The sequence below is a fragment of the Vombatus ursinus genome, unplaced genomic scaffold, assembly GCF_900497805.2.
Source record: "Vombatus ursinus unplaced genomic scaffold, bare-nosed wombat genome assembly UNPS02014779.1, whole genome shotgun sequence".
Lineage (NCBI taxonomy): Eukaryota > Metazoa > Chordata > Mammalia > Diprotodontia > Vombatidae > Vombatus > Vombatus ursinus.
In genome coordinates this window covers 50,037,403-50,054,080 of record NW_020954557.1, presented here as the reverse complement: position 1 = coordinate 50,054,080, position 16,678 = coordinate 50,037,403, and the positions used below count along the sequence as shown (strand labels likewise).

General features: G+C 35.4%; 1 protein-coding gene across 1 annotated transcript in view; it reads left to right on the top strand.

The window, feature by feature from the left end:
* Positions 1–3,001, top strand: part of XIRP2 (xin actin binding repeat containing 2) — a 382,450-nt gene extending 379,449 nt beyond the window's left edge. Inside the window, exon 12 of the mRNA XM_027865703.1 lies at positions 2,916–3,001. The gene's annotated coding sequence lies outside the window, so the exon portion shown is untranslated. The remainder of the gene's footprint in view (positions 1–2,915) is intronic.
* The last annotated feature ends 13,677 nt before the right edge of the window (positions 3,002–16,678 follow it).

Sequence of the window (16,678 nt, the reverse complement as noted above, 5' to 3'; positions counted from 1 at the left end):
TCTTCTGTAAATTCAAATAAGTGACTTTTCCACAATTTAAAATCTATATCTGTTGTTTGGGGCACTGAAAGTTTAAATGACTTGCCCAGAATGATATATTCAGCATGTGGTCAAGGCAGGACTTGAACCCAGATTTTCCTTACTCTGTGGCCAGCTCTCTGTTCCATCCTGGCTGGCCAAATAGATCTCCTCTCAAAATATGTCTTCTTATTTAAAAGCTAATAAGATTTTTATTGGCCTGAGTTCTGACTAACATTTGAAAAGGATCCTTTCCATAATCTGAAGGAAAATGGTGACATCATGACCCAAACTTTTAAAATGCAAACAAGGTATAGCCTTGACTCTTCAAGTCTAATCTTTTCCCAAGTGAAAGGTTAGACCTTCTGCCATGTTTTCCTTGTTGCATGGCTACAACCTAAGTGACAAGAAGAGGGCTCTTTGTAGATTTGTATTTGCCCATTGGCCCCAGGCCTATGATTCCGATTCATAGACTTGTAAGAGTAGGACTAAGGTAAACCCAAGAATCTTGAAAGTCTAAGCCCAGACTCCCTCCTGGTTAAAGGAAGTTGCATGGGTCCAGAGGCATTCATTCATGTTCATCATACCCTAAGGGAAAGTTCTGATTTCTTGTTTTCTATGGGAACTTTAGAGGTAAGGTCTAAGTCCTTTGGAGACTGGCCAAATGGTATAGGGTATTTTTCTGGTTGATGGGAAGGAGAAAGAATTGATTCATCTACTCAGCTTTAGACAAATTTACCTTTAAAAATAGGTCTAGCCTTACAACTCAATGAATCCGAAACAGTTTTATTGAACAAGGCTTTACATTTCATAGAAGGCCAGATCTATGCATAGGTGGAAGGGGCAGCCACACAGAAGGGGCAGCTGTACTTGAGTTGTGTTGAAAGTCCACATACACCAAAATAATCTCACCAGTTTACTATGGATTTTGAAGTCCTCACCAACAGAGCTACTGCTTTGTATTAAGGTATTATTTCTCCAAAGTCCTAATTAAAATTGAAATAGGCTACATTGATTCGTTTGGATCCATTAATATGTCACAGACCAGTTCATCAGATTAACTAATAGTCATCTAGCAGAAAAATGTTTCTCCTGAGAGAAAGGGACATAGAAACAGGTGAGTTCATACAACCATACGTCTGGAGCTGGAAGCAATCTTAGTGGCCATCTATTCTGCATAAGATGGCATTTCACAATTGTCAAAACTTAAGCTGCAAGAGGAGTAATAAGTGACTTACCCAAGGTTATACAGGTAGTGAGTATTAGAATTCTATTTTGAACTTGGCTCCTCTGATACCAGCTCTAACACTTACCCCTTGCGCTACACTGCCTCCTAGTGAGGGAGGGAGAATAAGGTTTGGAGCATGAGGATGTTGATAATGAAGGTACATCCAGGTGAAAGTGTTACGGTGGGAAGCCCTGAGCAACCAGAAAGGCAGAAAATAAAAAAGAGAAAAATATTAAAAGAAGTGACTGAGCAGGAGGCAAGAAGGGAGGCTGAGGATTGGTAGTGGTGCCAAAGACAAATAGCCTCTCCTATTACAGTAGCGTGATCTATAGTGTGAAAAGGGGTATTTGTTGTAAGACTTCAGTTATCAGTTTTAGACCAAATCATGGAATGGCCAATTGGAAGTGTAAAATGAAGGGTCATGATTCACCTGAGGACTCTAGAATTTACATAGATAATTTAAGTGAATGAATAAATTAAGTCCTTCCCTCCATAGGGCAACAGTCATATTCTTACTATCATATTCTTCAGAAGAAAAATTTTTTTCAAGTTGATAAGACCTGATAGAACTTGAATTCCATTGTCATCACTTATAAAGAGGGAAAAAAAGCTATGACATTTTCTTTCCTCCTAGAAAGTATTCACTTAATAGCCCAGTTTCTAATTCATGATCGTCTGTCCTTGTTCAAGTCAAGAAAGCAACTATTAAAAAACCATGGTCCAACATGTGGATCGTAAGAGCTAAAGCATTCCATATTCCATAAGTGATAATCATCTCTGTATAAATTGAAGTCTTAGGGTCACACCAACTACAGAAAAATACTCAGTTAACTCATTTGGGAAATATCCGGGGCTGCAAGCACAGCCTGGCAAAATGGTTCCAAATTTATTCATCTTCCAGGACCCTTGAGGTGAATGCATTTAAATGAGTCTGATTTTTGATGAGTAAAAATAGGAGTGAATTACTTGTCATTCTGAGATGATAAAATGGGGGTTATCACTATGTATGGCACTTTGATTAAAGACTTTCAGACCTAACCTATTTAAAATACACATTAGGTTTAGCTTCTAATAGGTTCCCAGTTTGTTAGACTTTCTCCATCTCCCCCCACCTCTAAAGGAGGCACAAGATACAATTAAATATATTGTAAGTTCCTATTTATCCAGAATCCCAATAAATAAAAATTAAAAAATGGATTCTTCCCTCCCCCCCACCAGTGTCCAACTTTGCTATGGAGGGAGATGCATTCACAATTAAACCAATCCTTAGGGATTTTTTTCAAAACAGCAATTTATGTAATATTTCACAGTATTAATTCAAATTTAACCCAATGGCTTAAGTCATCTACACCTATAACTACACTTTAGTATGACATCCATAATGATGACCCACAGGTGCTATAAGATCACAAAGTGCTTTATGATGTATTAAAGAAAAAAGTTATGGTCATTATTGTTTTAGTGGTAAGTAAATCAGTACAATGTTCTGACTTTTTAAATTGGGGATTCAATTCAACATAGTAAACCAGGACACCTCATGTTTAATTATTCCAGATAACTATTTTTCATATTAAATAATAGATCATATAATTTTCACTGAAGTTTGTACTTCGTTAGGTCGCAGTAGATATGCAACATATTATAAGGTTTTTTTCCCCCTTTTTGGCAGCTTGGGAAATTATGCATCACTTCACGGACAGATTTACTGTAAACCTCATTTTAAGCAACTTTTCAAATCTAAAGGAAATTATGATGAAGGTTTTGGACACAAACCACATAAAGAGAAATGGCGTTGTAAAAATCAAAGCAACTCAGGAGACTTTGTTCATAATGAAGAAATGGATCCAAGTAAGAACATACCAGCCACACCCCAGACACTTGATGTTCTCAGTCAGCACACAGATTCTGGCAATGGCGATGGACCAGGGGAGAGTTTGAAAAAACCTGGTGAGAGGGGCAAACTGAAAATTACCTGGCCTCCATTTAGCGAAACTCCTAAGAAGCCCTTTACTATTGAAGATGATCTTAAAATGAGTAAACCTAAATGGCCCCCTGACATTACCACCTCTCTCTCCCCTGACCATCCTCTGGAAGATAAAAGTGAAGCAAAGTTAGAAAATGGTAATCTTGTAGAAGGAAAATGGAAAGAGAGAGATGGCATTTCTGTCTTGCAACCACATCAGCAATCTATCCATATGTCTCAAAAGGATAATGTTATAGGAATCACTGAGATGAAAACACACGAGACAAGGAGAGAAGAGAAGGAAGAAAACAGACATGTGCAAGAGAAAGTGAAAGAGACTGAAGTTTCTGAGGATAAGAGGAAAAGTGAAATGGATCTTAATGACAGCAATAATGTGGCTGTGCAGAGTGCTGAGAAGGAGAAAAATGAAAAAATTAATGAGCCTGGCGGTGCAGGAGTTTTACAGGTTACTAACACTGAAGATGAGGTGGTGCTAGAAAATCGGAAAGAGAATTTGAATAAGAATAATAATAATAATTATGTAGCAGTCTCACATCCAAACAATTGTAGGCAGAAGACATCTATCTTCGATAGGCCTAATCCATTACAAGGATCAAGCGAGACAAAACACGCAGCATCTGAATATGAATTTGAAAAGTTGGAAAATGGGTCTAGGATTTCAGAATTACTTGGTATATTTGAGTCTGAAAAGGTTCACGCCAAAGAAGTTTTAGCTGGGACATATGACAAACAGAATCCCGGAGATCATTTAGGTAATAGTGGTCAACCTGTTGAAGCTGCCATTCCTCCAAAATCTGATCCCAACAGTGGATTGGTGTCCGAAGAAGCCTCTGCCCCTGCAACGTTACCTTTCAATACTGAACTGATGATGAGAGAAAATACCAAAAATGACTCAAAATTGCCTTTTCTTTTCACTAAAACTATGAAAATGCCTTCCTTTTCCAAAAAGGAGGAACCGTTTTTAGACACAAGCCTTTTACATTCTGTAGATGCAATTAAAATCACTTTGGGCTTCTATGAAAAAGAATACCAGAATGACAAGAGTCACTGTCAAGGTAAAACTACAGACGTATCATACAGTGATAGAAAAATAAGGTTTGATTCTCAAAACTCCCAGGGAGGAGCAATAGCACTGGCATCGTCTTCTAGAAATGAGGTGCAGTGTGAGTCACTCACTATTGAAGAGCAAATTAAAAGAAATAGGTGCTACAATGATATTGAGTGAAATTTAATTGATTGGGTAACACTGACATGCAGACACTGAAAGGATATGGAAGTTTACATCTATGTCCATGTTAAGTATTTTAGATGTTAATAGCCTTTTATCAGAACCCCTTGTTGAACTTGGTATATTATGACAGAAATATCATGTTTATCATAACTTGACTGTTTTTCCTTCCCTAAAATGTCCAGAAAGAAACTAAATAACTGTTGTCTTATCAGTATGCACTAAAGTATGTATTTTTATCTATAGACATACTAGAAACAATCTGATGAAGTATCTATTTAACTGATATGCATAAAACTTCATGCTGATCTTTAAAATGTCAGCAGAAAGGAAAAATATAGCACCTGGTGTGCAGGACAAAAATAAAGATTTCGTATCTATAACTTTTTCATGTATTGTTTTAACTATAAGTAAATGAACTTTATTCCATAATAAAATATGAGCATTTGCTTTGGTTAGTTCATTATAGATAAGTATTTCTCACAAGATGTTCCCATTTTGCTATCTGACTTAAAAGTGGAAATGATATTACAGTTTTCAAAAGCTTGCTATGTGTAATCATCATGATGAGTGAAATCATAGAGAGATTTAAGAGATAATTCAGTTAAATATATTGACAGAACAAATTTAGTAGTGATAATGATGATGGGGGAGGGCAAAAATGTAATGCTGAAGAATCAACTAACTTGGAAACATGCTTGTTATTTTAATAAATTATCCACAATGTATTATTGTAAACCAGGTAGATACTTTTGTGCAAATTAAAAAGTATAAACCATATTATTGTTTTCAAACTTTTTTTCTTAGTACTTGTAAGAAATTCTAAGTTTTATTTTATCTTGATTGCATGAAGGAATAGAATATATGTTACTTAACTACTGAAGCCCAATAAAAAAAAAACTTTTCAAAATCTGAGTTTTGAATTTTCTCCTGACATGTCCTTTTTCTAAATGCTTTTGAAGTTTATGTAAGAAGAATAATGTTGGCCTCAGTGCATGGTTTAACAGTTAATTGGGTGTGTGCCTCTATAAAAGAAGGCCCCAACACAGATTCCATTAAGTAAACATAAATCTTTGATTTCCTGCCTATGAAGCAAGGGTCTCAAAGATTTTTCCCCTTAAAAATAAAGTATGTTTCTATTTCTTTTTTTTTTCAATGCTTTCTCAATAGATTTCTATGACCCACATTTTAACCACTTTTAATCAAATGTTCTGCTGAGATAATGGCGAACTACAGAGGTAGTATAGCAAATTCATCATTTGTATTGAATTATTGTATTGCTCTTTACTTCCCTTCTTGTTGGTAACCCAGCATTACATCAACAATCATTTATGTTAAGACAACATAAAGCTTTCTGGAGAGCAGAAACCAATTTAATTCAGTTAGGAAGCTCATGCTATGTTTTCTAAATATTTCGCTTCCTAAGACAGTGAGACTTCTTTTGTGATTGTTTATCATGTGATATGACTAAAGATAGAACCAGGCAATTGTCTGTAGTTGGAAAAAGTCATAGGCTTATACGGCCACAGATTTGGAACTAGATGCACCATTGGAGGTCGTCTTGTCCAAACCTCTCAATTTGGAGAAAAGGAAAATGAGGCCCAGAGAGGGTAAGGGACTTGCCCTGGGTTACAAAGTAAGCAGCAAAGCTGGAATTTGCAGCCATCTCCACTGATTCCAAGTCCAGGCATCTTTCCACTGCACTCAGAAGAAAGATACCCTAAAATTCCTTGTTAAATTTAAGTAAAAATCTCTTCCTTAATCATTTCCCAATATCTCCCTTCCCCTTGAATTAAGCCTTCCCTTGTAACAAAGACAAATAATTAAGCAAAGCCATTTGGCACAGAAACCATCCAATGCAACTTTCTGTACTCAGTATCCCAACCCTCAACAAAGAGGAAGAATGTGTTTCATCTTTTCTCCTGGATCAAAATTGACCATATGATTTCATCCAAGTCTAGCTTTATAAAAATCAAGAAATAGATACTACCTTCCAGTGTTGTTTTTGTTTACATTATTGTAGTAATTATACATACATATCTGTGTGTAATGACATACATAGGTATGTGTATATAGGTTTATTTGTGTATGTATATACGTGTGTGTGTGTGTGTGTGTGAACATATACATAATTTTCCCTGGTTTGCTGTATTAGTTCATATAAATCTTCCTGTGTTTCTATAAATTCTTCATATATGTCATTTCTTACAGCACAATGGTATTCTATTAATACATATGCCTCATTTTGTTCAGCCATTCCCCAATCAATGGCCATCTGGTTTCTTTCCAGTTCTGAAGGTGATGCGTCTTAAAATTCATAATCATCTTCATAATTAAATTTAAAAGAATACTGATACATTTGATTTATGTTTACCCTATTGTAAACATGACATAACTGATTTTAACTTTTTTTTTCTTTTTAAAAATGCGTTAGACATACATGTATTGCTCTCTTAGGGCAACACTACACTTTGAGGGTTAAGTCAACAAGCATTTATTGTGTCTTCTTTGAACCAGACACTACACTAAGTGCTGGAGATACAAAGAAACACAAGTGAAAAAAAAAACAACCCTTCCTCCCCACTGCTGCCTCCCCAAATCCCTGTTCTCAAGGATCTTATAGTCTAACCTAATGAGAGAGATAACATACAAATAAGTATCTACAAACAGATAATCAGTAGAGGGAAGTCATCAGTATTAAAAAGATGGTATTTTAACTGAAATTTGAAGGAAGCCAGAAGATGAAAATGAGGATGCAAAGAATGCCTGGCATAAGGTATAAATAATAAAAATGCGTGGGGTTGGGAGCTGGAGAATCTTATGTGAGGAAAAACAAGAAGGCCAATGTCACTAGATCATAGAATATATGAAAGGGGAATAAGGGATAACAAAAGGGATAAGGTTATGAAGGGCTTTAAATGCCAGAGAATTTTCTATTTCATTTTAGATGCAATAGGGAACCACTGGAGTTTATTGACTAGGTGAATAACATGTCCAGACTGATACTTTAGGTGTGATCATAGTCCTGAAGCTGGAAGGGGCCTTGAGAGGTCATCTATGTACATCTCATGGAGTTCTATTAAGGGAAATTTATAATGAAACCTTTAGATTACTTCTAGTAACCAGATCTCACAGACTCCAAGGATGAGACCAAATCCCATACTCTATCAGATTTCTTAGAGCAAAGTTTTAATGTATAAGGTTTGCATTATTGCAAAGTATGGTTTCTGAATTTAATGTCTTCTTTTTGCAAGTTTCATGGAAATAAGCCTGGTGAGAAGTTCAGGGCATAGACCAATACATTCTTTTGACTGGGTAACAGATTTCCTGAGCATTTCTACATGGCAGTTGCAGTGAAATTCTTAAGAACCTGCCTTCTTAGTCCACCAACAGATAAACAGTTTTTGTCTCTTGCTTATTCTTTCTGGATAATATTTTTTTCCTATGTACATTCCTAAAGTAACTTCTAAAGCATTTTAATTTCACAGGAACTAGAAGATATAAAAGTGGATTTTCATTCTGATATTCTTCTCAATGAACTTTATCAAGATGGCCCCCAAACCCTGGGAAATTAATGTAGGCAAGAAGATAAGCAGGGAGAGTGAAAAGAAAAAGAAGTGAAATATATTTTCTTCATTTTGGAAACTTTGTTGAGAACCAAGGAAAAGTGCCAGGTAAATGTTAAAGTATGAACCAGTCGCAGAGTGGTGACAAAGAAAATCTAAGAAAATAAAATCTGCATTAAGATCAGATGCAGGTATATGGTCTCAGTAGAACCATGGGAGAACTTGTGCTTTGAGTATTTTTTTCTGTAGTTCCCAAAAGTTCTTTAGAAATTCACTAAATGATGGAGCGCCAGGTAATCTATAAATTAGTAGATTCATCTCAGAGACAATCTGACTGGGAAAAAAACTTATTTATATGTCACACGTATACAAACAAGTTAATTTAATTAGTAGGGGTGGTTTGGTTTTTGTATTTTTGCTATTGTTTTCTACAGCACTTTTTAAGCTTGAGAAAATTTGAGAAAAAATTTTGAAAATTAACGTAAAATAATAGAAGGGGAAAATGAAGCAATGTTAAGTATGGTCATTCACTTTGGAGCACTATCATCAAATATAGCTACACTAGTCTTAATCTGGAGAAGAAATAGCTTTGGAAACCTAATCATTATTACTTAGTAATAAGTGAAAACTATAGTGATTTTATAAAGCACAAAAATCACCATGTTGAATAATGCATTGAAACTTTTTTTATACTAGACAATGTCCAGCTTAGCATAATTTAAATGATGTTCTTCCTGTAGGCAGGGAAAAAGCCTAGATAACATTCTGATGTTTCAGGGTTCTATTATTCAGATCTGTGACCTTGGATTTATCCTTTCTCTTACAGCCTTGTACTGGAAATAAAGCTATCATTCAATAGTGCCGAAAGGATATTTTGAAGCATAGCTATATTAGGGTCATAAAGTTTTTGGAAAATGATTCTAAATATTAAATAAAAGATTGTTGTGGGTCTTTTTGAAAATATTGCTTTGGATATGCTAAAAAGTAAACATGTATTATTTATGATATTAAATATCAGTAAAGGATGGTCCTTAATGACTATTCTTTAGCCTAGTATTATTTGACTTTTGGCCACATAACTATAGCAGTTTGGTATACTGAAGACTGAACAGGTTATAGGAGGACAGGAGCACTAGTTATAATTGATAATACTGCCATCCTCTTATTTATATAGCACCTTCTTCTGAAGAGTTGTCTAACATGCTCCCATTAATTCTTGTGAGGTAATTAACATATCCATTATGCTTTTTATCTCTCAGGGGAGTGAAGGCTGTTTTTGTTTTTTTAAGTCCCCAGTAGGCAAGCCTTTTATCCTTTTTTTGTTTGTTTGTTTTTTACCTTGCCTATGTAGAAGCTGTCTCAAAATTCTAAACCTATTAAAAAAGACACATCAATGCATGTCATTTGTCCTACATTTAACAAAAATATCACATGGCAATTTCAAATGTGAACGCCCTTGTTGTAGTTTTGCTTCATTTGTAAAACGTTATTAACCTCTGGCAACTTCTGAAGTACAGAAAATGAAATTAAATTGGTTATATTTGTATGGTCAAATAATATCTTGTATATTTTCTTGATGTTTAACATTCTTTGGACGCGAATGCCACACCAGAAGGCCAAATTATAGCAGAAGTTGGTAACCATGTCTTTGGATGGTGTCCGACAGTCCAACATCTATTTACAAAGTCAGCAATGCCATACTCATTGACAGCACCAAACATTTCTAATTTTTCGATATGATGACGTCACCTATATAGGTAATGTTGGACTAGTAAGATGTCCCCCCCACCTGAAAAATAAGATGGCAGCATAAGCCTAGAGCTGCCTGTTGCTTTTATACCCATAAATTCCTTGACTATTTAGAAAAGGTTTAAACAATTCTTTAATACTGGTCGTTGTTTGACAGGGCAATATGAGATGCATTTTCCTGGGAGTTTTTGATAAGAGTGTGTCAGGGTACAGTACAGAATATACAGAGAATGGAACATAGATAAAAGGAATCATTGTGGCTAGAGTGATTGGGTTGATGGAAAGAGTGGGGCAAATCAGAAATTGAGAGATAATGTAGTGTCATGAGTTTTATGTCTTGAATTTTTGAGCGTATCTGGGTGCAGATTCATGGAAGGTTGGTTTTGCCCCAGGGTAAACCTTGATTTATTAAAGTGTCAGTTGGATGAAGTCTGCCACAATCTGTTGGTGCTGTGAGCCTTGAGATCATATGTAACTTTTGGACCCATTGCCCAGTGCCTAATGATTTGTGTAGAAATGAGGAGAGAGTCCTAATGGTTGCTGTACTTGAATGGCATGGTTTTAAATTCCCAAAAGTCTCCACATGAAAAAAGAGAATGTCCAAGGATCCCAGAAAGCTTGAAGAATATTTAAGGGATGTGTTCATTTTTATTAACTATATTTATTCATTAAAAAGGATATCAATAAAACATTTTTAAAATATGCAGAAGAAAACAAAAAAAAAGCTCAGAAGGGGACGCAAAAGGCATTTTTTTAGTACAACTTTGTTAGTATAAATTTGAAATATACTTTTTAAAACAAATGGGACATTACAGAAGTCCACAGTTTTATATATTATCTTTGGGGGGGGATTGTTCTTTATACATTGAACTTATACAATTCAATTGTCAATGATTTTAAAAGAGAGATTTGTTCAGAACATGACTAATATGGACATATGTTTAACATGACTGTCCATGTATAACCAATATCAGATTGCTTGCTGTCTTGGGAGAGGAGGGAAGGGAGGGAGGAAAACTTGGAACTCAAAATCTTACAAAAATGAATGCTGAAAATTAACATTACATGTAATTGGAAAAAATAAAATACTATTAAGTGCAAAAATATTAAAATTAAAAGAGAGACTTGTAAGAGCAATGAGCATATGTTAATAGTTCTGTGATAGATATAAACATTATACAGCTAATGCTAAAGATGGACTGTTCCTTATACCAAACTCACATTTTTTCAGATAGGATAATATCATTCATTTCAGTCAATGGCCATATTGATTGCTTAAAATTATCACAATTCTGGATCTTAATAGTATACACATACACACACATACATACACACATACACTCACACCCATAAAAATAATTTGTATGAGTGTTAGGATAACAATGCAGAGCTAGAAGCTGTCCTTTTCTACATATCTCACATGCTGCTATAGTATTGAGATGCAGGCAGGCGTCTGGATTCATTCAACAGCATTTAGTGCCTGCTGTGTACCATGAATTGCACTGGGTACACTGAGACGTACAAAAATTCAATCAATGAATATTATTGTGTGTGCTTTGCCTCCATCATAATCCTACCTTGTATAACATATATGTGTCCATATCATATCCCACCCCCCCACACACATACATACACAAGTGGAATGCAATCTCCTGGAGGGTAGGAACTGTGTCGCTTTTTATCTTTGCATTTCCAGCACCTTGCACATAGTAGGAATTTAATCAATTTTTTTTTATATTAAGCAGGTTCTTACTGTACATCGGGTATAGTATTAGGTGCTGGAGGAGGCACACAATTTTACAAAAGACAGCAACAACTCATGTTGCTGACAGTCTAATGACACAATTAATGGTAATATGCAATACTATTTGAGAAGAGCATTAAGTTATTTTAAAACAAAGTATTGTGTAAAGTCTAGGGGGTAAGGTCATAACCAATTTAAGGAATCTGAGGTTACATGAAGGAGATGGGATTTGACTTGGGTTTTAAAAAAAGTTAAGAAATCAACAGTTCAAGAGGAGGGGGGGGGACATTTCAAATACAAGAAACAGTAGTTCAGAGACTGTTCAAAGAATTCACTGCACATTTAAAGGATGCTAATGACTTTCTCCAATGACTTACTATGTCTCTTTGTTTCTTTTAATTCTTTTGTTCTTCACACTGAATGTCCCCAGTTCCTTCAATCATTCTTCATATGAAATATTTTCAAGGTCTCTTATGCTATCCAGTTTATAGGTGTTCTTCCTAAAACGTGGTGCCCAACTTAAGCAATTGTTTTGCCAGAGTAGAAAAGAGCAGGAGTATTTCTTCTCTAGTCCTGAACACTCAAACTTCTGTTAATAAAATCCAAAATTAGTTTTTTTGGGAGGCTATTTCACACAGTTGATTCATCAAGCCTATGGTCTCCCTTACACTCTGGGAGTGTAACTGCTGGAAAACTACATCTTCCCCACAGATGAAGTTGATTTTTTTAAATCTAAGTATAAGGTTTTATATTTATTCCAAATACATTTTTCTCTTTTTTGATTTGACCTAATGTTCTAATCTATTACAATTTTGTTGAGTGCTGTCATCCTGCATGTGTCTCCAAGCTTCATTTCATTTCTGAAATTGATAAGCATACTGTTTGTACCTTTATCCAAGTCATTGACAAAAAAAACCAAAAAATATTGAAAACTATACTTCCCTAGGTTACTCTAATAGAGCCCTTCTAAGCTGACATTGAACCATTTATGACTATTCTTTGGGCCTGGTCATTTAAACGGTTCTCAATCTATCTAATTATATTATCATCTTTCCCATATGTTTCCATCTTCTCAATAAGAATAGCATTAGAGATTTTGTCAAATACTTTGATAAAATCTATGTTAACTGTATCTACAGCATTCCTTTGTTCTACCAGCCTAATAATCCTGTTAAAAAGGGAGATGAGGTTAGTCTGGCATGGCTTTTCCTTGAGAAGCTGTGCTACATTTTTGTAATTACTACTTCTTTTTCAAAATGGTCACTAAGCATCCACTTAATGATATATTGTAGATTTTTTTCCTCTGGAATCAAAGTGAAGCTCACTTGCCTATGGTTTGCAGTACTATTTCTTCCTTTTTTCCATATTAAGATATTTTTCCTTCTCTAATCTTATAATGTTTCCACCATTCTCCACAATATTTCAAAGATCACTGACAGTATCTCTACAATCACATATATTAGTTCTTTCATTATTTAAGAATATACTTTATTTGGGCCTAAGGACTTAAACTCATAAAATATAGCTAGGTGATATCTTACTATCTCTCCACTTATTTAAGATATCTATTTTCTATTAGTGCTTTCTTGCCTGTCATCCACAGAGCAAGGATCAGTCTTCTTGGGGGAAGAGGGGAGGGAAAGAGAAAGAGAAAGAGAGAGAGATAAGGTCTGAGTAGAAATTCCATTGTTTCTTCTGTTCTGAAGATCCATCCATCCTATCATTTCTTTGATCTCCATTTGATCCTAGTATAGCTTTACCAAAATTTATTTATTTATTGCTCTTCTTAACTCTAATCACCATCTTCAGCTCATTGTGAAGTTTGATTCTTCACCCTATTTTTACAGAATCAGGATATATTTGAGGATTCATCCTCCATTATTTTCCCCTCCTTCCATCTTCTGTAAATCATTTTTAAATCAAAGCATGTTGATGAATTCTCTTTTCATTTCTATCAGTATCTTTAGACAACTCTTCTTTTGTCTTCTCAGTGGAATTATTCTTTATTGAATTTTTAGAATTTCATATGAGAGTTCCTCCTTCTGAATTGGACTAACTTCCCCTACAAAAACTTTGTCCATGTAAATCTACTTATCCTTTCTCTGAACCCCTTGAAATCTTGTCTCAGCAATGTTAGGATGCATATCAAATTATACCTTGATTTCCTTTCTTCTCTCTCAAAAATTCTCAGATGGAATGGATACTTCTTCCCCAAGTTTCATGCCATTTGTTGCCCAGAAAAAGTTACTTCTTGTTGGTAAGAATAAAATCCAAAATATAAGATCCCCTTACTTGTTCTTCCACTTTTTGAATGATGAAGACATAATTAAGGTAAGTCAAAAAATCATTAGTTTTAGGGGGCTGCTAGGTGGTACAATGGATAGAGCACTGACCCTGAAGTCAGGAGGACCTGAGTTCAAATCTGACCTCAGATCAAAACACTTGACACTTACTAGATGTGTGACTCTGGGCAAGTCACTTAACCCCAATTACCAAAAAAACAAAACAAAACAAAAACATTAGCTTTAGTTGGAGAATAAGTGAATGAAAAAAAAAAGAAAGAGGGAGAAAAGGAGGAGAAGGAAGAGGAGGAGAAAAAGGAAACATTCTGGTTTGTTGAAATTCACCAACACTACCATATCATGCCACCATGGCAGGCAGCCTTGTGATCTGTTAATTTTTCATCTATGGTCTCTCTATTCAAGGGATCTGTAGTGATCATCTGTACTTTAATGACAATAATGTGTCTCTTTCTGCTTCTATTAGTGTTTATCCAGCTCTTCTGCATTATGCTTTATCTTTCCAGTTGCTAGATTGACCCACATAAGTATGACTTCTTAATACAAATTGCTCTCTGCCCCACCCTCCTTTTTATCTGGCCTTTTCTGTTTGAATACCCTTACAGATTCATAATTTCATCATGTGTCTCATCCTACTGAATCAAAATGATATCTATGAGATCAAATTTATTTCCTTGCATTAGGATCTCTAACTCACATTGTTACACATACTTTGTGTGGTTTGATGATGTCTCCAATTTTGAAAAGTGTGTGTGTGTGTGTGTGTGTGTGTACATGCACACATGTGCATATTTGTACATGCCCATACATGCTTATGCATGCATTTAATATAGGCTTGTTAGACTGGACCCCTTCCCCAGCAGGAGGACAATGGACATGCCATTACTCGTGCACTTCTTGTAGCATTTGGCACATTGTGATCATTTACTTAATAAATGTGTGTTGACTGACTAATTAGACAGAAACAACTAGAATGAATGATAAGTCAATTACGGTAGACCCTAATAACCAAAGGAATTAAACCAACTCCTGTGTTTATCAGTACTTGGACCATTAATAATTGGGGTATTCAAAGATGTCTGGGGTCTGCTCAGCCTGGGTATATTGGTAAAAGATTCCAGGTTCCCTTTATCTAGCTCAGTATAGAATGACAAAGATTCTCCCTTCCTCCCCTCCACTCCCATCACCTCCCCTCACCACCACCAACCTCCCAGTCATTCTGATTAGGATGCATTTCTAGGAAACACTAATTTCTTTGGTTGCAGTTATGTCTGTGTTTTTATTTCTCAGAACCACCCTGAGTCAAGGGTGGTAGTGGTGAGGGAAAGTGTGTATCTCCTTATATCTTTCTTTTGTAAATTAGTTTTTATCAAATATTTTATGCTATAAATAAATGATACAGTTGGATTAAAAGTGGGTGTGCTTATGTTCTCTTCCTTAAAACCCAGATGATCAAACTGTAAGGATTCAATTTAAGGGATAAAGTCTACTTGTAAATATATTTTTGACAGAGTTATTATTTTCTTATTGCTTTCCAGTTTCTTTATCATTCAATTTACCATTTTTGTTTTACGTTTTGCAATCATAGAAATGTTTGTCTCATATTGGAAAGTTTGTCAATAAAGAAACAGCAAAATATATACTTAATACAGTAGGGAAAGGTACTCAAATGTTAGGGAAAAAATTCCATAAAGGGCTAAAACCAAAGGGAATTATTAAATAATGGCTGAGCAGAAAAATCAGCATCCCACAGTATCCACACGAGGAAAAAACTAACACATATGTATAACATGTATGTACATATGTTACTACATATATTCATGTATGCATATTTGTTGTGCTGTGTTCATATCATAATGAAGACACAAATAATGCAGAAGAAAAAACATTCATGTTTATTTACAATTATTTTGTGGCTTATAAAAATTTTACTCCCAACAACTCTTTGAGGTTGGTGGTTCAAATATTACATCACCAGTGGAGTGACAAAAGGCTGTGTGCTTGCTCCCATGCTTTTTAGCATGTTTTCAGTGATATTGTTGGATGCCTTCAACTTGGATTAAAACAGCAACAAGGTCAGCTACAGCAGTGATGATAAGTTATTTAACTTGAAAAGGCTACAAGCCAAGACAAAAGCGGAGGAAGATTTTGGTGCATGATTTTTTATTCACAGATGATTGTGCACTATCAATGCAGCCCCCAATACTGAGGTATAACAAAGCATGGATCAATTTTCTGTTGCTTGTGCTAATTTTGGCCTGACAATTAACACCAAGAAAACACAGGTTCTCCACCAGTCAGCACTACACCATCCATGTGTGGAACCACCAGTTATAGAAAATGGAGAAATTTTGAATGCTGTGGATAAGTTCACTTATCTTGGGAGTATACTTTCCAGGCATGTACATATAGATGATGAGATTGATCCACTCATAGCCATAGCTAGTTCAGTGTTTGGGAGACTCTGAAGGAAAGTGTAGGAGAGAAGTGTTATTAGACTATCTACCAAATGGAAGGTCTACAGAGCCTAATTATTGTATGCCTGTGAAACCTGGACAGTATACCAGTGCCATGCCAGGAAACTGAATCACTTCCATTTGAACTGTCTTAGAAAGATTCTGAAGGTCATCTGGCAAGATAAGGCGCTGGATACCAAGGTCCTTTCTCAAGCTAATCTGCCAAGCATTCAAACTCTATGGCAGAGAGCACAACTCCAACAGGCTGGCCACATTATTTGAATGTCAAATGTATGTTTACCTTAAAAAAAAAAAAACTTTTTTTATGGAGAACTCACACAAGGTAAGTGCTCACATGGAGGCCAGAAGAAGCAATACAAGGACACTCTCAAGATCTCTCTGAAG